Consider the following 21,519-nt stretch of genomic DNA (forward strand, 5'->3'; position numbering starts at 1 on the left):
CAAGGAGTTCACGAAACCCAACAGCAAGACCACAGAACTCCCACCCTCCCAAGACCTCTGCAACAAACTCTGCACCTTCTTCCACCACAAGATAAAGCCTATCTATGACAGCTTGGACACCCAAGACCCTCCCAACACTCCTGTCATCACTGCACTGAACAAAGCCACGCCTAACAGATCCTGCTCAACTGGACCCCACTCATGTGCTCGCTTTGGCAGCACATATATTAAAATTGGAACGATACAGAGAAAATTAGCTTGGCCCCTGCACCGAGGATGACACGCAAATTTGTGAAGCGTTCCATATATAAAAAAAGAGCAAAAAAACTGGACCCCACTTACCACGGACGACACTATCAAAACCATAAAGAACATTCACTCCGGAGCCCCCTCACACCCTTGCCCGCACCATATCTTCCACAGAGCCGCCACCTATATCGCCCTCGAGCTAGGCCACACCATCAACTGCTCCATTGAGACCACCACCTTCTCCAATGACTGGAAACACACAGAGATCAACCCCCTACTGCAGAATCTTCACCAACCCAACATACCTCAAGAACGTCAGCCCCATCTCCCTGCTCCCCATCCCAGCCAAGGTCATCAAGAAGACCATCAACACCCAAGTCTCCAAGTTCATCAAAGCCGACCATGTCCTGGACATCTCCCTATCCGTTTTCCAGAGCAACCACAGCACCAAGATCACCCTCCTCATCGCCACCAATGACATTCGCTCCCTCCTCGATCAGGGCGAAACCGGACCCTCATCCTCCTGGACCTCTCGACACCATTTCACACCGAACCCTAAGCACGAGACTCCATGACTCTGGCATCTGTGACAAAGCCCTGGACTGGATTCAGGCCCGGACTGGCCGTTGCGGGCACCGGGCAATCCCCCGGTGTGCCGCAAGGGCGGGGGCCGGTTTTGGACCCTGGGGGCCGTTATTGTTACAGGGCCATTTTTGCAGCGTTGCTGCAAAAACGGCCCTGTAACAAAATCGGCCGAAAACCATCCCTGGCAAAGAGCGCGGTCGCACCCCCAACCCCCCCGGGGGTGGGAGGGGGGCCGGCCGAGCTCTTTGCCAGGGCCGGTTTTGGTTCCCAGTCCGGCCCTGACTGGATTTGCTCCTTCCTCACCGGTCTGACATAGCGAGTCAAACTACCGCCGTTCCTCTCAGAACCTCTCAGCTGTGGAGTCCCCCAGGGCTCCTTCCTGAGCCCCACCCTCTTCAACGTCTACATGGCCCCACTCGTAACCATCATAAGGAGCTATGGACTCAACATCATCTCCTACGCTGACGACACCCAGCGGATCCTCTACCTCACCAACGAACCCTCTATCGCCATAAACAACAACCACGACAGGATGAAGGCCGCTGCCTCATAGAAAAACATAGGAGGGCCCCTGGATCAAAATAGTAGGGAGAGCAGGGGAAACACAATAGCTAACAGGAACAGTCTCCCTAGAACATACTTTCAAAAAAGGTAACGTATCCATAAATACTCATGTCCCATAGACAAGTAATTTTCAAATTTTATTATAGTTTTCAACGAGTATAAATCAGTTGTATAAATAACATTTAAGTATCACACGTATACATAGATTTGTCATAAACACCAGCAACAGTGAACATCAATTATTATGGAGCCCCATAAGCATGACGAGAGACAATAAACATTGTGCATTTCAAAAATAGAAGCAAAACACAAACATAAATAAATTAATCAATAAAGAAACAACAGAAAAAGATACAATGATATACATAAAATTACAATACACAACAATAACAAATACACAAGAAACGCGCCAACGCGCGTTTCTGGAGGTGAGAAGTTTACAGCCAATTTCTTGGCTTTACAAACACTGATTGATTGATTGAATGTACTTGGTGGTTTTTGGAGGCAACCAGCGCTAAACATAAGATGATCCAACAAATGTCATAAGGTATAATTAGTGACAATAAATCATTTTTCCTTTTACCAAAGGATCCATTGTTGCCAGCCACAGATGGCTAATTGCCAGGTCATCACATTGTGCAGCAACCACTTTACCGCTGAGATTACCAGCAGTTGATGTATCATGCACTTTCATGTAGTACCCAGCAAACAAATTCACTTGAACTCCAGCCTAACATCATAGCCACCTATACAAATAGGCACTACTTGAAGGAGGAGGATTTCATCACATGTTAAAATATCATTGTCCCAAACAAAAAGCAAAAAACACATCAGCAATGAGGAGAAACCAGTGAGGGAGTAAGAAAGACCGAAAGATAGTGACAGAGAAAGAGAGAGATTAGATTCATTCCCAGTGCTTCCGTTCCAATTGGAAATATTGCTATTTGTGAATCCCATGATCAAAATCTAAGTATACAATCATCAATGCACACAAAGCTTTAAACAAGTGGTAGACTGAAACATAGCCATCTTAAAAAGACAAGGTAGAAAGCTGTAACAACGCTGGAGGAAACCAAGTCTACTACAGACAGAGAATGGTGTTGAAAACAAATAAGGATCTACCAGTAGAAAGGGCTATGAAAAATCCTATGCGACCCTTAGCAATCAAGTTGTTAATTATAGGAACTGTTCAGAGAGCAGTGGAGCGAGACTCTTTAAAAAGTGCTCCTTTGGTGTGCAAAAAACTTTGTGAAAAATCGCTTGATTATATTCTTTGAGGATGAGATCCTGGAGGATTCAGACAAATAACTTTAAGGACCTAGAAGCATTTCCATTTACCACATTCAAATCACTGTCCACCTACTCCGCCCTATTGGTTTTTACCTGAAAGAACATCGAACAAATAGTCAGTGAAAGTTGGAAAAAATCACAGTGTCTACAATTTCCTGTTGAGCCTTATTCAGGATCAACAATAAAAGACGGCTGCCTTATGCCAAGAAATTACTAAAATATTGAATGCCTCCTTCATACAAGGTAAAGTTTGGAATTACCTAGATCCAGCAGTCACTATTACTTTGCTAAAATAAAACATACAGCCAAATTACTGACCTATTCGGAACTTCAAATTCAGATACATTATCATGTTGGGTAATTCACATGCAACATCAAGATTTTGTTTCGCTAAATACCATCTTTCATAAAAGGCAATTTAGGTTCAGACCAGAAATCGAAATTTCCAAGATCAGGGGAGATCTGTTCTCCTCCTTTGACAACAGCACACCAAAAAATATATTCCTGCTCACATTGTTGGCATCCAGTAGGACAGTAGACCAGAAAATCCTGTTGGAATGCTTTGAAAAACAGAGAAGAGTCCCTGGGACAGCCCTTCAGTACAGCTAATAATCCCTGTTGAACCAAAATCCACAGCGGACAGTGGAGTCCTCCTTGTTATCTGCAAAACCCATCACTCGTGGTGTTCCACAGTTTCATTTTACAACCGAGTTGGAATGTGGAATGGTCCCAAGCAGCAAAACAAGTTCACAATGGCCTTGTACAGATCTACTGATGCATGAAAGAGAGTTACCTCTGTCTCAATGGTCAGAACACTGAAATCTTTGTAACAGGAGCGTCTCCGGCTGGCTTTCTACCAATGAAATGGCCTGAGGAAATGAGTGCTGCTGTAGTTTCAGTCCGAGCTGCCAAAAACCTAGTGTAAGGTTTGACACTGACTTTTCATTAGCTCATCAAACCTTAACAACTAGAAAGAATACCCATCTGCAACTACTGATGCTAAGGAGAAACTTTTCTCTCCTACAGTAAAAACAGATACAAATTACCAGGGCCTTAATAATAGATATTGTACAGGGTTCTTAACCGTTTGACTTCTGTGGACCCTCAATTAATTATTACTGGAATCCGGGGGACACCCCTGAATCATTATTGGAATCTGGGGACCCTCATTGAGTCATTAATGGAAGCCGGAGACCCCAGTCTAAGCAATTTTGATGATTTGAACCGGAAAACAATACACAAAAGTTCAAGAAAAAACATTCAACAGACATATACACAAAATAATACATATTTTATCTAATTCCCAATTAAAAATGTTAATTTTAATGGAAAGGTTGGAACTTTTCAAAATTCAATGAGGCCACTCATTGTTCATACTCTTCTATTTGATGCACTTGCACTGCTCTTGTGAATCAAATGGAGGATACAAACGTAATTTTTTTTTTTAAAACAAGATTTATTTGTAACGGCACATAAACACTGCATAGCTCTGTAACCCGGAGACTGCTGCACTTATCAATTGTACAATGAAAAATTGACGTTGACTTTTATATACGTGAACAAACCATAATTGAACAACCCCATCCTTCCTCCCCCAATTGCGCCCACGCCCCAATAGTAAATGTAGTACTTCTCTAGAACCACACATAGAGCCCATCAGCCACCCATCAATGTCCGGCTTCCACACACCCATCAAGCCATCGAATGAACATCCCCTACCGGATCTAAATCCAGTCCCCGGTAGTCCGCCCATCTCTTCCAAATCTTATAATGTTTACGGGGACACCCCCTGGCAATGAAGACCAGCTGCTCGAGTCCCATACAAAAATCTATCCCATTCCTCCATGCAGCCAGCGACGGCGCCCGGGGCGCCTTCCAAGCCCTGGCAATGTCCCTCTTTGTCAATGTGAGACCTGGCACTAGTAAGTGTCGCTTGTATCTGTTGCCCCCAACCCCCTCCATGACATGTAACAGGGCCAGGCGCGGCGTGCGGGGAAGCTCCCATCCCAGGACTTCTGACAGGCATGAGAACACCCCTCTCCAAAATCTGTGCTGCAAGAGACAACTCCAGACTGTGTGCAAGAAATGAGATGCCTATGGAATCCCATTCCTGAAAGCCCTGCAGAGCCGCCAGCTGAGGCAAGCGCCCGTTACCCCAGAGAGGAGTCTCCCGAGTCAGGACATTCCACCACCCCATTCTACTCTGGGCCTGCCTCCAAACGTGAAATACCACTCGCGTGGCCGGGGGCACCATCCTCCGAAGCGGCGCGGAATACAATAGTGTGTGTAGAGACTTGGTGCCCATTAGCTGCCGCTCAACCGCATAGGCTGGGTCTCTCCTATCCCCGTACCACCATTCATTGAGGACCAACAGGTGGGCAGCCTGGTAGTAGGAGAGGACATCTGAAGTAGCTAGACCACCGGTGTATGTGGATAGGAAATCGGTGCGCAGGGCCACCCTAACCGCGCCCCCCACCCACAGGAACCCTCCCAACGCCGAGTTGACCTGCCGGAACCATGAGGGTGAAATCTGGTAGGGATGGTTTTGCAATTGCTAAAGGAGACAAGGGAGCGCCACCATCTTAAAAATGGCTGACCTACCGTAGATCGTTATGGGCATACGGGACCACACCTTAAGATTGTCCCTTGTACGATCCCACACTGGGGTCAGATTACGGTCTCTGGATACAGCCAGGACATTGGACAAAAAGACCCCCAAATATTTCATCCCCCCGTCACCAACTGAACAGCTGATGCCCATTCTCCCACCCCCGGGCCATCCCCTAGAACCCACAATGTAGATTTACGAGGATTCATATATAGCCCAGATGTCTCCCCGACAATCTGAAGAATGGGCATCAATTGTGGCCCGACCTGTCCAAGTCTGTTAGAAAGAACAGGACGTCGTCCGCGTATAGAGCTATTTTATCTGTAAGTCCCGGCGCCCAACGAAACCCTCGAAACTGAGCATTTATACGCACTGAGGCCGCCAGCGGCTCCATGGGGAGCGCAAAGAGATAAGGGAAGAGGGGACAGCCCTGGCACGTGCCCCGCTAGATTGGGAAGGAGCAAAAAACCACACCCCCACCCGCACCGAAGCAGTTAAGGTAGTGTACAGCAGCTGCAGGTAGGCTAGAAAGCGCGGGCCCAGATTAAGCATCCGCACCAGTGAGAACAGGTACACCCAACTCAAAGAGTCAAAGGCCCTGTCCATGTCAGCCAGCAGTAGCGCAGCCGGCTCCCCAAGCCGCCCACAGGCCAACACGGCAATATGCGCACACCTAATGTTGTGGCAGGTCGCCCTCAGTGGCATGAACCCAGCCTGATCTGGGTGCACCAGAGTTGTGATGTGTGGCTTAAGCCAATTAGTCAACGCCTTGGCCAGCACCTTTGCCTCGACATTAAGGAGGGAGATGGGGCGATATGATGCGTGTTGCTCCGGAGGTCTACCCGGTTTGTGGAACACAACCACTTCAGCATGTCTCCAGTCCGGGGGAAGCAAGCTGCACTCCCGCGCCTCCTCCACCACCGGCCAAAAGTTTGGGGCCAACTGCACAAAGTACTGTTTAAAAAACTCGCTGGGGAACCCATTCGGACCCGGAGCTTTCCCAGGATTCAATTCCCCCAAGGCCGCACCCAGTTCATCATCCGACAGAGGCCTATCTGATTGCTCTCGTACCTCGTCCGAGACGGTCCTAGGCGGAAGATCATCAATGAACTTCACAATAACCTCCGCCTCAAGACATTCCTTGGGTGAATACAGGTCCTCAAAGTACGCCGCAAAGCTCTCGGCAATAGCGAGGGCTCTAGAATTGGCTCCCCCGCAGGATCTAGGAACCGCGGCAGGGGCTGGGCGTGAAAGTTACCCTGGCACAGGCGGTGGAGCATCTTACAAACTTAATTTTTAGCCTCCTATTTCAAATGTGGTCACATTTGCTGAATGTTTTAAAATGTTCACTGTTGCTTCTTTATTTACATACACTTTATTAATCTGTTAACATGATTTAATCTTCTAATCAGTCGCAGACTCCTTGAACGTGTTGCGGACCTGCAAGGCTCCCCTGGACCACAGGTTAACAACCGCTGACCTCTGTAACTCAAACCGTTCTGGAGCACAGATAAAAGATGTTCACAGTCTCCAATGACTACAAAGCCAAGCTGCCAAACTATGCCTCAAAAAGTTGCATGTTACATCACTTCTCAACAAACTTCATTGGGTACCATTTGCTCAAAGAATAAAGTTCAAACTTATGTGTTCAGACTTCAGATAACGAAATGGCATTGGCCCCGATCTCACTTTACAAGCTGATACTACAGTCATTCCTAATCGAACCCCGAGATCAAGCAGATCTCACCCTATCACATAAATATATACAAGGTTAAGCCATTAAAAGTCGCACCTGCAAACCATGTAATGCACGGGTACACAAATCTGGACCTTTCTGTGGTTAGATCTAAGGAACCTAACTAGCTTGACAGCCTTCAAAAGAAACCATAACATGATTACTTTTGTAGAGACCATTCCTTCTCTCCACAACACTCCTGGGACTACTTACTACCTTTTACTAGAGACAGCCCCACAACTCTCCTAAAAATGTATTTCAAACTTCCTAAACTCCCCGACCTTAAAGCATATGGTTTCACTCTCCCAGGTCTTTAACAACTCCGAGCACATCAGACTGGCACTCAATAAGGCAGATTAATCTCTATAAACTCACTAGTGAGGTGATAAGGCTTTTTGACATACAATATAATTAAATTAATTCATCAGTAAATATTACTATGCAATATCAGAGAATTAGCTCCTTCATGCTTTGACACATTTGAATGCACGTGGGTGACAAATTTCCCTCATGTCGCCACATTAGCTCATGCCTGGCGCTGGATTGGTGTCACTACAACGCGTTTTTTTACAACGCATTCCGTTCCATCGGAATTTTTACAACGCAGGATCCATTACATCGGATGCCATTACAACGCATGGCATTACATAGCAGATGCTATTACAACGCATGGCATTACATCGTAAGTATAGGTAAGTATACCTTTTTAAAAAAAATGTAATTAAGTTAATTTAATTAATTTAATTTAATTAATTTAATTAAAATACATTTTAAAATAGTAATTAATTTAATTTAATAAATTTAAATCTATTTATTTAATTTAATTTTAATAAAAATTGTAATTAATTTTAATTAATTAATATAATGACATTAATTTAATTTAAATATTTTTAAAATTGTAATTAAATTAAATTAATTAAAATAATTTATTTAATTTAATTAATTTAATTAAAAAATTTAATTAATATAATATAATTAATTTAATTTAATAAATATATTTTTATTAATTTATAAATGGTAAATATAATTTAATTAGCCCTAAGCACAAACCCAACCCTGAACCCTAAAACACCCCTGTACCCCAAAACCCAAACCCTACCCTGAAACCTAAAAACACCCCTGTACCCCAAAACCCAAACCCTGCCCTGAAACCTAAAAACACCCCTGTACCCCAAAACCCAAACCCTGCCCTGAAACCTAAAAACACCCCTGTACCCCAAAACCCAAACCCTGCCCTGAAACCTAAAAACACCCCTGTACCCCAAAACCCAAACCCTACCCTGAAACCTAAAAACCTAAAAACACCCCTGTACCCCAAAACCCAAACCCTACCCTGAAACCTAAAAACACCCCTGTACCCCAAAACCCAAACCCTACCCTGAAACCTAAAAACACCCCTGTACCCCAAAACCCAAACCCTGCCCTGAAACCTAAAAACACCCCTGTATCCCAAAACCCAAACCCTGCCCTGAAACCTAAAAACACCCCTGTACCCCAAAACCCAAACCCTACCCTGAAACCTAAAAACACCCCTGTATCCCAAAACCCAAACCCTACCCTGAAACCTAAAAACACCCCTGTACCCCAAAACCCAAACCCTACCCTGAAACCTAAAAACACCCCTGTACACCTGTATTTATTTTAAAAATTACTTTAATTAATATAATAAATAATAAATTAATAATATTAAAAAACATAAATAAATATATTTAATTATAATTAATATTAATAAAATTAAAAAAAATTAAATACTTACCTATACTTACGATGTAATGCCATGCGTTGTAATGGCATCTGCTATGTAATGCCATGCGTTGTAATGGCATCCGATGTAATGGATCCTGCGTTGTAAAAGTTCCGTTGTAAAAGACTCCCGTTGTAAAAGTTGCGATGTAACGGTGCATCACCCTGGCGCTCTAAGTGGCTTTCCGTGATTGTTTGATGTCCAGCCATTCTCGTTAGGAGGCTCAACATGAGTGACTCATTGCTGCTTGTCAATATTAACATATCTTTATCCTGTTAGGGGTTCATGTGTGCATTATTTACTTTTCACATGTATTTAAAAAAGTTTATATAGCTTCATATTATCAAAGCATCACAATGTTTGAGACACAAACTAAGCAAGAGAAACAAGGACGAACACAGTTCATGGAAAAACCCTTGCTAATGAATGACTCCGAACACTCAGGGTTGATGCAGGAGACGGTCATGTATTGTATTGTATTGTAATTGCATTTATATCTCCTGGCCTGGGGTAGGTGGGGGGACTGGGGGAGCTGCTTTTCCTGTTCAGAATCTCCTAGGAGACAGACAGGCTCAATCCACACTTTGGACTTCTGCAGGTAAAGGCCTCACTAACTTGAAATTTAACAATGCTGTTTGAATAAAACTTTACTCTCTCTACTGGCCAAAAACGAAGTGCACAGTCCCTAGTAAACACAGTTTAAACAGCTCACAGAAGCACCCTCTGATGTAGAATATCCCTCTTGCTGGGGGGTGTGGGGAGGCAGGGGTCTGGTTTCACTGGTTTGTGAACACAAAATGGTGGCTCAGGAAGCACCCATGTCCTGTCACGGTGGGGAAGGAGGGGGGGGGTGCCATCAGGTGTGGACTCGAGCGCTATAGAGTAGTGCGATGGAATTGTAGGAAACAGTGGAACATGGCACAACAGTGGTACAGTGGAAACTAGCGTGCTGGTAGTACAGATTAAATGGACATAACGGTGTCTCATCTATGGACTGCAGGAGACTGCTGTTCAAGCCTTGGTAGGGCCAGTTGCACGCGCACACAGTCTCTAGAGACTGTAAAGAGTTAGTGACAGTTCTCTCGGTGGTAATCTCTGATGGGACTTAGTTAAGCCATTTACAATGACAACAGTATTTTGAAAGGAACCAGGGGCTGAAAATATGAGCCTGACAACAGCTTTCCCATCAAATATGTTTATACTCTAGTTATTTGCTTTTACTCTTTGAGCCACACTATGTATGAAACCCAAAGACATGTGTGCTGAAAAGATTTCCAGAGAAAAAACATAAGGCAAAAATCAAATTCATCCACTGCCAGAAGCAGCAGAGAGCTGCAGGGTCTGTGTGTGCACATAACCAAGTAAGTCAAGGCATGTGGGAAACATGTAAAATGTACGAGGTTACTATGCTCTTGTTTCCTCTGTGTGGATCTCGTTAGGCGAGACAATGCAATGCCACCGATTGTAAAATGGGAATTAAATAAAATGATAAAATTCAGAATTGACATGGCTACAGTTCTGACCTTGCGTTATCTTATGCCCACTGCCAATACACAAGTGCAGCACTTCCTAGCAGAGTGTGGTTATGTAGAACGCAAATGGTTCCCTTGCTAGCTCTTGGCTTACATACGATTCTACAAACACGTTTGTATGAACAATTGCTCTATAATTGCATGGCATTATGGGGCTCTCTAGTTTGAGAGATTGGTAAATAGCCTATCCTTGAACTTACACTCGTATCAATTTCTCAGAAATGTAGCTAATCCTAGGTGTCAAGATATTTGTTTACTTTTTATCCAATGCCAAAACAAGGCATGCGATTAGGCAGGGAAAACTTAATTTGGTCCTAAGCTCGGCTATCAGCTTCACGCTGCACAGGTATATACCGAATAAATAATGTGCGGCAGAAACATATATTTTGTGGGTCAATGGAATTACATGGCAATAGAAGTCAAAACTGTGTGCAATGCCAAGTAAATTATGTGGCAAGAAAATTCACAAATAATTTTGGCTTGCCAGGAAACATAGAAATGTCATTTTATTAGCACTGTCCAGTCTGTTCCAAGAGCAAAATTGTTTGCTTAAAACATATCCAACACGTCGACACTTCTTGTAAATAAAAATGTGCCTCTTATTCTGCTTATCCCAGTAATATTGTAAAATTTGCCTGCAGTAAATAAGTTTTGTGTGTCTTACTAGGAGACACTCTAAGATTCAAGACATCACATCTTAAGAGATTCACCATGTCAGAGATTCTTCTAAACTCTAAAAGTCTCTTAAACTCTTTGAAGTGTGGAGGGAAGTGACAATTCACAAATTTCTGTCGGAAACTGTAAATTCCTCTGGCGGAATTTCCTACACAATAACAACCTTATTTAAAGGAAATGTAGCTTGTACTGCTGTACTGCCAGCAGTCTGGCCTGTGGCCGCCTTTGGCCCAGCCCATTACAGCCCTTTCAGATAACCTGGACCCAACGGTGGTTTGATGGGAGGAGACAAGCAGAGCTCTCCTACGGCGCTCTTCAGGCAAGTTGGTGCAGCCCAGGGGAAAACAGTTTGGGATTGGTGGAAGCTCCTTAGGGGTGGGTTAATTTAGGTGGGTGATGCAGTTAATGGATCCTCGTTCTGGCGAGTAGTGGCACTGGAAGGGTACCTGCAGTGAGGCAAGGATTAGAGGTTTGGCCAACTAGGTTAATTTGTAATTTTAGAGATGGCAGCTGGTAAAGATAAACAGTTTTGGAGGCATTGCTGGTTCTAAGGGAACAGGGTTGTAAGGACCTGCAAAAGCCAGGCATGCTGGATCAGGCATGTTTACCAAAACCAGCCAGCTCCCGTGGGAGCCTGAGGTGTGAGGAGGGTGTGGTGGTGGCCATTTTGGCTTGCTCGTGACCACGACAAAAGGTGAAGAGGGCTGGTGGGTCTGAGGGAAGAAAGTGATGGGGTACAGATGCAGAGTGTCATGTGGATATAGACTTGGATTATGAAGAGGTGGATATGGAATCATGTGAGATTGTTGACGGTAATAGTGAGAACTGTGAAATGCAGGCAGGCGAAGCAGTATCATTGGTGGACAGAGGATTTGAAGGGCTGGCAAAGTCAAAAACTGTGGTTGGAGTTGGTGTTTTGCAGGATCATCAATCTGTGCAGCCACAAGCTGTTGAGAGGCAGAAGTTGACTGGAGAGCGGTTCCAGAGCGGTAGGCTTCAGTGTGGTGAAACCAGGTATGTTGAGTGGTGAAAAATTGATGTTTCTGGAGTATGCTCTGTGGGGGTAGAAAGTGAGGATACAGAGGTTGAGGTGGGGGTCTGCCTTTCAAAAAGGATATTTGTGACAGATAAAGTAACGAGGAAAGAGAAGGTAAGAGTGGAAGTGTCAGTAAAAGTGAAGGGATTGAAGAGGTTACAATGGAAGGTACACTGGAGACAGCTACGGAAGTGCAAAAGAAAGAAAAGTAAAGAGGTTAAGCACAAGAAATTGTGTTACATGGGAGTTAAAAAGCCTATGCATGCCCACTTAATGACTGAAACAAAAGAAAATATTTGGAAGGGGAAAAATGATGAGGTATTTAAAGTTCTTCATAAGGATATTTGGGCAAAAGAAGATTTAAAGGAGGAAGAATGGAAGCTCTCCACATAGACTAGAGAGATGGTTACTATTCAGAACTGGACAGTGGCATTTTCAATATATGCTAGTATATACTGTGAAAAGTTCCCAGAACGACACAGCACTTTTCAAAAACATGAAGGTTATTTGAAAGGTCCAAATAACTTTCAGAGGTTTAACTGGGTGCTTTTTAAAAAGTAATATAGGGCACAATTGGTGGAGAATACAGAGGATGCAGGGGGAGATGGAAAAAGACTTGTGGTTACAATGGAAGGCACCCACAAGGCGGACTCGTACCATGTATACTGCCAGTGTGCTACCAGTAGTTTAACGGCCCTTTCAGGGGTAGCCCACCCAAGCGAGGATTTGTAGTTTTAAAACATGACACATAGGGCAATCAGAGCTTGCTGTGTCCTTAATAAAGGTATGCAACTACGATAATTTCACATTTCGACATGAACGTTCACAGTGTGGATATAAACAACCTCTCACCTATTGCTATGGTCAGACAAAGTCAGGGTTTCAGGGCAGCCAAGGATTGTCAGGACAAGTACAGGTGGGGAAGTTTAAGGGAGGTCAAGGTACACTGGGAAAAGGCTTGTCCACTGGTTAAAGTAGATATTTTGGCAACGTGGTTGGTCAGTCATACATGCCAGCCTTTTGAAGCTGCAAAGAGGGAGATTTGGAAAACAAATGGGGCAAATTTATTTTCCCCATTGACTTGCATGGTTGCAGAGGCAATTTTAGGTGGAAGACAGCTATAGTAAAGTTTTTTGGGGCTTAAAAAACAATTCTCCCACCCTGAATCGTGTCTATTGGTATGTATGGAACCTGCCCCACTGGCACTGCAAAAGGACCGGACTTGCAGGTGTACTGCTCAAAGATCTTATGTCAGAATATCGAAATATACTTTGTTCTTCACTTAACTGCCAGGAGCACGGAGTCCGTGCTACAACAAGCAGAGAGCATGACCAAATGTTTATGCACTGGCATTGCATACTCCGAGTCAGACAAGACAATTTCTGAGCTCATGTCGCCTTGTCACCAGCAGATCAACATTCGGCAATCGTGTTCCTGCATGCTGGAATGTGGAAGCGCGGAGATTAGCCTTGAAATCGGTAGTCTCCCGCCTGAATTGGGAGGGTTGGCATGTGTGGTCAACTATACTAATGACAGAGATGTTAAGGTTTGTTTGGAAGAGTTTATGAGAGGTTTTCATCTGGGTTAGGAAGGGGAAATTGCACCCCAAGGTAATATGTCATACATTTCAAAAGGAGTTAGAAGGTAGTAGGTTGGAGAGATCTTTTGATGATTGGCTGATGGAACAATTGATATCATCATCAATTGGGGTGGTACCCAAGGAAGAAAAAAGGTCAAACCAGACGGATACAACACTTTTCCTGGTCAGAGGGTAAGTCTGTCAATGATTTTATTCCAATAGACCTAGTCACTGTCTTTTATGCTTCAGTTGACAATGTCATATGGTGAGAGTAGGGGTCTGCATGGCTAAGTGTGACATCAAATATTGCTTTAGGTTGCTACCAGTTTGGCCTGAAGTATTTGAGTTGCTGTGTATCCGCTTTTATGTGGATATGGCCTTCCTATGGGATGTTCCATTTCATGTTCCCTTTTTGAAAAATTCAGCACATTTTCACTTTGGTGACTTGTACAAGTATCTGGTTTTTAACAGGTTACAGATTATTTGGATGATTTTCTGCTTGTTGGTTTGGATGAGGACTCGTCTTCAAGCTTTGCAAGGTTGTTCAATCTTGATGATGAAATTTGGTGGGCCTTTGGCACATAAAAAGACGGTGGGTCCAGTAACTCGTCTTAAATTTTAGGGCATAGAAATTGACTCAGTGCAGCTGCAGATATGACTACCAGTTGATAAGTAGGAAGCAATGATTGAGCTGACTGAAAACATGCTGATCAAAACGAAAGTGAAAGTGAGGGCCAGTCAGATATTTTTTGGGGCTATCTTAATTTTGCTTTCAGGGCAATCGGGGCAGGGACGACTATATGCATTTGAATGGCATTAGCTTTATCGGGCCAGAGGTTGGTCCATCATTGAACTGAGTTGGCTGCTGGTGTAAAGGTGGCATTTGGAGATGAAGTGGAGTGGAGCATACATATTTTCTCGGATGCAGCTGGGAGTTGTGATTTGATTCTATTCTGACAAGAACTCTGGTGTGCGGAGTAATGGTCAGTGCAGTGGAAAGCTGTGGGCAGAAGCATTGCTTTTTTAAAAATTTTCCTTTGGTAGTGGCATTGGTGTTGTGGGAAAAGTATTTTCAATACCCACTTTGAGGAGTGATAACAACCCTTGTCAGACTGAACCCTTAGAGCAGACCGGTACAAATTAGGCCAACATGTAAAGTATTTATGCAGTACCAAAATAGTAATAAAGTTGAAATGCAATTAGAATTACAATTGAACTTTATTGTTTGATTTCTTGAAACCATAACAATTTTTTTAAACGTATATTGCTTGTATACAAGAGGTTAAAAAGACAAATTATTGGTACAAAAAGAGTGTTAGAGTAAAATGTACCAGAGTTGATTAATAGCAGTTAGTGTCCGGAACCTATAATGTCAAATGACCACAGCCTCGTTTCTAGAGTCAGGAAAGAGACAAGCCGGGCGTCAATGTTCTAAAAAAGTTCTAAGGTGAGAGCTTGTGAATAATTAAAATTGGGGAAAAAGGCAGTATTCAGGTAAACAGCACTGGGTGATCAAGAGTTCATAAATTGATCAAAGGGCGTCATGGCAATGCTGCTTGGGGCAAAGAAATTTGCATCCCTGTTTTTCCAAGTTTTTTGGTCACTCATGTTACAAATTTAGTGAACCTGAAGTTGAGCATCGTATTATCTGTGTTCATAGCAGCTATTATAGCCTGTCGTCATGATCAAACTCCAAGTTTGTTCCATTCACCCCGTATCAAGCTCCTTCCCACGTTACGCAATGTGGGACATGCACGGACTTTATGCTCCATTGCTTCAGAATGATAGCCGCACTCCCTACATTCTATATTAACACAAGGGTGACGCCATTGGGTAAGTGCTTTAAGAAAGGCAATTCTCCCATCCTCAGTGCCATAAACTTTAACTTCCATACAGGTGCATATGTGCTTGATAGGTAAGGTGATTCGACCCCCGGTTTGAAGTCAGAAATAACCGCCCAGGCATGTTTCCTTCTGGACAGTTTTGCCCTGTCAGAATGAAAAGACCGGAGCCGGACTCTTCTCTTGATGACAGATTTTAATGCCTGCTGGGAGGGATTTGTTCCCCAGTAGCTCTTACACCGAGGTGGTCGATGCTTGGTAACATTTTTAAAATTGTTTCTGGTTTTAAATTCACTTCCTAACTTTTCTGATTCTACATTCCTCACCTTTAATAACTGCATTGTGGTCCAGAGGCAGTAGCTGCACGCCTATGCTCCCCGGTCCGTCACGGCAAGTGCCGATTGTACGGAGGGGGCGGAGGGGGCGGAGGGCGCGGTCAGCACGCCCTCACTTCCAGCAGGGAGACAATTCCGGGGGTGAGCGGGCTAGTTTTTGGAGCCCAGAGACCATATAATCCATGATAGTACGGACGTGCAGCGGAAGCGCGCAGCAGGCGCGCCAGTGGCGCGCCAAAGGCAAGCCGTCTGCGCCTGTCTGTGCCTGGCCCGGGCCTTGGGCCAGAACCCCTGCCCAAAACCGGAATAAATCAATCAGGAGGGTCTATAGCAACATAGAATTGATGGAGCTGCGGACCAGGCTGGATTGCGATATACTCAATCCAATGGCAGAAACCAAACACTGCCCGAGCTGCTCACTGACCCTTAACTACACGCTATGTGGAATAGCGGAGCGTCAACACCAGCAGGTCAGAACTGATATAAATAAACCGATATATGCAGCTCTGGTGAATGTAAGGTCCCTAATTAAACATAACACAGAAGTAGCCAACCTGATTGACACACAAGACCTAGATTTGATGTTCATAACAGAGACTTGGGCAGATAAAACTTCAGACATTGATCTGGCGCTAGCAGTCCCGGGGGGCTACTCTATTCTTCGGGCGGATAGAAATGGGAAACGTGGGGGAGGGCTAGCCATCATCAGCAAAGATGTATTTCAGGTTCGAGGCCTGGCGGCACAGAGTTCCACAGATTGTGAGACTCTACCTTTTAAAATTGGCATCACCAATAACTACACTTTTGACGGCCTTTTGCTGTACCAGTCGCCTATGGCTAGAACCCCCCTGACACAATCTCTGGCCCCCGCTCTTGAGTCCAGTTTAATAGGGGCAGATTACACCATTTTGGGAGACTTCAATATCCACCTTGAAAAAGTCGCAGATAAAAACACGATACTTATCTCAGAGACCATGGCTAGTTGTTGCCTGTCCCAATTAGTCCAACAAGGAACTCACTCTGCTGGTCACACCTTGGATGGGATCTTTTCCTCCAATCGCAACATCAAAATAGGTGAAGTTATTCCAGTCCCATGGTCTGACCACAAAGATGTCAAATTTACCCTAACAATAGGCCTCGCAAAAACCTCTAGGGTCCATCAAGGTAGGCAACTCACCTACCAGGAATGGGATAAAATTGACATACCCAAACTTCACGAGCAGCTCAGCACGACCTTACCAGGTCTAGACCAGGACAGCAATTTAGACACTGACCAAGTAAATAAATGGATCAAAGCGGCGGTTCTTTCAGTCGCACCTATTAAAAAGAAATACTATAAGAGGAAAAACATCTCAGAGCCTTGGCTCTCAGAGAAACTAAGACTACAAAAACAGACATGTAGGCGGGCCGAAAGGAGATGGAGGGTTAACTACGAGGATAAGGAGAAAGAAATCTACTGCAAGTCATTAGCAACTTACAAGAAACTAATAGCCGAAGAAAAATCGGCCTATTTTGTAAAGAAAATAAAGGAGGCCAAAAACTGAAGTAAGGAACTCTTTGCCACTGTAAAAAAAAACTCACTGAGCCAGCTGCTAAACATATAGAAGGCAGCTTAGGCCTATGTAATGAGCTGGGGCATTTCTTCATTGAAAAAGGGAAACTTATTTACGAATCTATCTCTACCCCTAACTGCGACACCCATTTAACAGGAAATTCACTGCTTAGCCCAGATAGGCACTCAGCGTCGGCTAATACAGACTTTCAGTTTTCAGCCCCATCTGCAGAACAGATATATCAACTTACACTGACAACCAAGTCAGGGGGTCCCATGGACCCTTGTCCCCCTAAGGTCTTGCACATGTTCCCAGAGCTACTCAGCATTCAACTCCAGCTGCTCTTCGCCAAAATAATACAGGCTAACTGTTTCCCGAAGGCGTGGAAAACTGCTTCTGTTCTACCACTCCACAAAAAGTTTAACCTTGACCCATCAGTCCTAGCTAAATATAGACCAATATCTAGAATTCCTTTCCCCGCCCAAATTTAAAAAAAGCATCTCAACACACAACTCGCTGGGTTCATCAGGACCTCCCAGGCATTAGATGTATCACAATACGGGTTCCAGGAGGAACATGGAACTGAAACCGCTCTAATTATGGTGGCGGAGGAGATTAGGAATATATTGGACATCTTGTTAGATCTATCGGCAGCCTTCGACACCGTCAATTATGGCATACTCCTGACCCGTCTAGAGGAAATAGGTCTGCATGCATCTGCAGTCGCATTGCTGGCCTCTTTTCTGGGAGAGAGAACCTTCACGGTTCTGCTTGGGGTATTTTCATCAAAATCCTTTATATCCCCCTGGGGGTTCCACAGGGCTCATCTCTAAGCCCAAGCCTCTTAAATATATTTGCTGCCCCAGTAGCTAACATCATTAGGAACTGTGGTTTCCTCCCCATATCCTATGCTGACGACACCCAAATAGTGGTGGCTATCTTGAACAACACAGTCGAGACAGCAGATAGATTTAGGCATTGCATGGATCAGGTTAGCCGCTAGATGCAAGTAAATTGCCTAAAATTAAATGGTGATAAGTCAGAGGTCATGCTGCTGGGAGCTGAACCTAACATTTGGTTACTCAATTGGTGGCCCGCCAGTCTAGGCAATTGCCCGTCACCAGTGGACAATGTTAGGAACTTGGGGTTCATGTTTGACTCCAAATTAACATTCAAGGCTCAAAACAATAAACTCGCCTCCTCTGTATGGTACACGTTGAAGCTGATTAGAAAACTGCTGCCACACATCCCTTTGGATACCAGCAAAACGCTTGTAACCATGCCGGCACTATCCAAAATGGATTATGGAAACGCTCTGTATGCAGGGCTTCCAAAACAGTTACTGCTAAAACTTCAGCGCCTCCAGAATGCTGCAGCCAGGCTAGTTTTGGACATCCCTAGGTTCGAGCCGGTTGCCCACAGAATGAGAATTATACCAATAGAGAAAATAATTCAACTTAAGTCTGCTTGCCTGGCATATAAGGCCTTGCATGGGCCAGGCCCCCATTTTCTGAAAACTAACCTAAAACAGTACGACCCGCCTAGGACTCTCAGGTCCAGTAGTGCTAAGCTTCTCAAGACTCCCAGATTTACTGCACACAGCTAAAACCTGGAACAAGCTACCAGTTTCAATAAAAAACAGCCCATCAATGTTATCTTTCCGAAAGAATTTAAAGACCTGGCTTTTCTCAGCATAGTCCTGGCTCTTCTTTCGCACTGATCTTTCCCACTTACGGCAGGCATAGTCATTCCCAGCGCCAAGACGCCCTCGGGCATTCGTGCGCTCTACAAATCTGTTAATCAAATTAAATCAAATCAGTATTCCTTGACGCCTAGTAACTGCAGGGAGTTTTCCAGGTGGCGCCAATGTTTTTGACTGGTTTGTCTGATCGATATCTCTTTCCAGAGTCTTGCATCCAGGCTGCCTTCCTGAAAGTTGCGCAGTCTGTTGCAGAGCTTGAGGAACGTGCAGGCCTCGACGCCATGGTGAACTAATAGGCCAAATTCAAGCCTGACTTGAGCTGGTGATGAAGATCTTGGCAGGCGCCATGTTCGTTTGAAGATTTTGGTTGTTAATTTATTCAATGTGGTGCTGTTAGTCCCAAACATGATCATGTGCCCGTATGATAGGGATTTAGTAATCTTTGCCTTCATTACCGTTAACAGTGGGGTTAGGCTTGGACAGAGTTAGCTGTTTCGCCAGCTCTGCTGAGGCAGCCTCTAGTGACAGGGCTTTGGCCCTGACCGCTTCTTTATGCTTTAAAAAAGATCCTCTAGAGTCCAGAAAAATCCCCAAGTATTTGTAAGAAGATACTGTTTCAATAGTTTTGCCGTTAAAAAACCACCCGCCTCTCTGCTGCTTCCGCTTCCCAAAAGTGATTGTTTTTGTTTTTGATAGATTTAATTTGAGGGGGTTATTTATTGTGTAGGGGAGCAGCTCGTCAAGTAGTCTCTGTAGGCCCACCCATGTATGGCTATGTAGCACAAGGTTGTCAGCCTATAGCAGGTTGCTGGTACGGGTTCCGTCTATTTGAGGGGGCTGGGAGTTAATGTTGTCCAGTAAGTGAGATAGATCCAAAATGAAGAGGTTAAAAAGAAGAGGGGCCCGCACGCAACCTTGTTTGACTCCACTTGTGGTCTGTAGTTCCCTTGAGACGTGGAAGCCCTCTCCCAACTTTATTCAAATCCAGGTGTTTGAGTGGAGTTTAATTATGGCTTTTAAAAGGTATTCCCCAGTTCTGTCATTTTTGCCGTAGGCGGCCCGCAGCACCTGATCAAAGGACGCCTTGAAGTCGATCAAGCAGCAATGAAGTTGCATACTTTGGACTGCTGCTTTTTGCATCAACACGGATATTGCAAGTAGGTTACTTGTCGTTCCTGACTTGGCCACAAAGCTGGTCTGGTTAAAGAGGAGGCGCCTTGTTGTTTCTGCCCAGGCCAACAGCTCTTCCAATAAAATACTTGCGTAGTATTTAGATTCAACATCAAGAAGAACAATCATCATGTAGTTTTTAGAGTTGTTTCTCCTGCCACCTTTGTAGATAGGATGGATAATGGCTCCTTTCCATGACTCTGGGATATTATAGTTGAGCCAGCAGTATGAAAACAGGGGAGCCAGGTGTTCTGACCACAGATTTATGTCTGATTTAAACAGGGCCTGAGGAAGGCCATTAGGATCAGGGGCTCCTTCTGACCTGGCTTTACTAATTGTGCAAACAATTTTATTTCTGAGTGCTTCTGGGGCCGACAAAATCTCAGTTGCGGTGTCGTCAAGTATGTCCTTTCTGTCATTTGTAGTCACTTCCTGAATGTGGTTGGCTAATTTGTTATGCCCAAACTTACCTAATCATATGGCTTCAAGTTATGGTGGTCCTGGTTCGATTGATGCAAGGGAGCTGGGATGAACATCCCTGGTTGTGTATTCACTGAAATTATTTGTTAGAAACAGGGTCCATAATTCTTCGCTTATGTTTGCGCTCCCATGCCCACTTCCACCTAATGACCCCCCTATTCACTAGCGACCAAAATGACTTTGGGTTGGAATTCTTGCTTGCGTGGACTAGCTTCAGCCAGAACTGGTCGGCCGCTTCTTGTTTGTCCCTTTAGACGGATAACCTGAAAGCTCTTTGAGCTTGCTTATAGGTATTAAATAGATTTGCGCTTCCCAGACTTTTCCTAGCATGGCGTAGGACCGAATTTCTTGAGATATTAGCTTTTTTGCTCTCTAATAAAATGCGAGATTGTTGGTGGCTTGCGGGGTACGAGGAGATGATTGAAATGCACTAATTAATCGGTTGACAAAAGCTTCTTATCTGTCGATGACGACTGCGTCTTCTTCACTCTGTAAACAAAGAACAGATCTACATTTTTCCGTTATTGAGGGGATGGAACAGGTCGTCAATTTCATTCTCCTTAAGTTCTCTGTGTAACAGCCGCATAACATGTGTGCAATGGCCTGGTGACAGGCCATGTTGAAAGATAAAGTTATTATTTGGGGGCGATGGTCACTCTCCCCTTGCGTTGTGATGCAGTAGGTCTCAATCAGGGGGAGCGTTTAGCTGCTGGCTGGAGTAAAGTCCAGAAATGAATGGGTGTTGCCATTCGTTCCTGTCCAAGAAGGCGGAGTGTCTGTGGGGAAGTGCCTATTCAATCCCGTAAAGCCCACACTGCTGAATTGGAGAACAATGTATTCG

At 44.4% G+C, this 21,519-nt stretch overlaps 1 non-coding gene across 1 annotated transcript; it reads left to right on the forward strand.

Moving 5' to 3' along the window:
* The first annotated feature begins 203 nt into the window (after nucleotides 1–203).
* Nucleotides 204–311, forward strand: LOC144771213 (U6 spliceosomal RNA). Its single transcript, XR_013599170.1, has one exon. It is a non-coding gene; the product is annotated as a U6 spliceosomal RNA (small nuclear RNA).
* The last annotated feature ends 21,208 nt before the right edge of the window (nucleotides 312–21,519 follow it).

This window comes from Lissotriton helveticus, chromosome 7 (genome assembly GCF_964261635.1).
Source record: "Lissotriton helveticus chromosome 7, aLisHel1.1, whole genome shotgun sequence".
Taxonomy (NCBI): domain Eukaryota; kingdom Metazoa; phylum Chordata; class Amphibia; order Caudata; family Salamandridae; genus Lissotriton; species Lissotriton helveticus.